Source organism: Belonocnema kinseyi, chromosome 6, assembly GCF_010883055.1.
Source record: "Belonocnema kinseyi isolate 2016_QV_RU_SX_M_011 chromosome 6, B_treatae_v1, whole genome shotgun sequence".
NCBI lineage: Eukaryota > Metazoa > Arthropoda > Insecta > Hymenoptera > Cynipidae > Belonocnema > Belonocnema kinseyi.
Window position 1 is genome coordinate 37,525,676 of NC_046662.1, and position 1,582 is coordinate 37,527,257.

A 1,582-nucleotide genomic window follows, 5' to 3' on the forward strand; every position below is an offset into this window, starting at 1 on the left:
CCATTTTGAAAATACTAAAACGAAAAATCGATCTTTGAACCATGGATTCTCAAAGTTTAGACATTTATTCCACCGATTAGTGAGATTCCAGGTTAATTACAGGCTCGAAAATCTTTGGAAAATGGTTCACAAAAAAAATAGGCACGAAAAATAACGTTTTTTTTTGTTTAAACTGCATTTTGGGATAATAAGTAAATTTTTTGAGGAATTACATTGGCACCGTCGGAAAGAAGAGATCTTAAGCAATAAAAATATATGTGTCTCAATTTTTTCTAGTGTCGAATAGTCTTAACTATTGGCCGTTGAAAAGCAGTGTACCGGTAGTGGCGTTTTTTAATGAAAAAAGATCAGTATTTCAGACCCAGATTTTAAATTTTCAAATTTAATAATTTATTTTAAAAATATATTTTCTACTGTAAAATATAAGTTTTTAACAAAATAATTTTAATGTTCAACAAAATAAGTAAATTTTGAAAATAATACTAGAATTTTCCACCTAAAAAGATAAATTTCCACCAAAAAAGTTTCATAGTTTATATTTCAATAAAAAGAGATGAGATTTATACCAAAAAAGATAATTTTAAAATCAAAAAGACGAATTTTTTACAAATAAGGATTTTTCACTCAAAAAGAAATAAAATTTTACCTAAATTGTTGTAGCTTTAAGCCAAAAGTTGAATTTTCGCTACAAAAGTGGAATTTTCAAACCAATACTAGGACTTTTCAACTAAAAATTATTTTTTCACGAAACTGAAGCATTTTTACCCCACTAACATGAAATTTCAATCCAAGAAAAAAATTTTTTTTACCAAAAAAGGAAAATTTTCAACTAAAAACGATCAATCTGAAAAAAATTGAAAAATTATAAATACATTTAAAATAAATTTAAAACAAAAAAAGACTTTTCGAGTAATCATTTAAATATTGTTCAATATTTATTAAAAATATTTCAACGCTTCTGATTGAGCATTAAAAAATTAGGAAACTCGAAAACAAATATTTTCGAATTTAGGCTGAAGAACTTTAGTTTCAGAATATAATAATTACAGTATTTTAGAAATGCGCATTGAGAACTGCAATTTTAATTAAAATTATAAAAATTTTAAAGACGATAAATTCAATTATTAATAGATATCATATCGCATGCAGTACCAAATGACGTTCAGAGTGATTACATATGGATTTTTTTTCTGAATAATGAAATTTCTGTAGAAAAAAAAATTAATTGTCTTCTTCACCGCTCCAATTAGAAAATCAAAAAATAGTAAACCCACAAAAATTAATTATTATAAAAATTTAAAAAAATATATGATTTATAATTGACAAAAAACGCGCGAAATGCGAACTGAAGCACAGCATGTGGACACAGTGAATGAATGAGTTGGAAAATTAATTTTAATTATTATTTTTTAATAATTTTAACTTGGAAATATGTAAAATAAAAAAACATACGTAATTTCTTTATTTCTTAATTTTCTTGCTGAAACTGGTATTAACTCGATATTTCATCATCTATTACAAGACAAATAAGTTGTTATTAATTTCGGATGTCGTGTCAAGGTTAACAAATATGAAATTATCT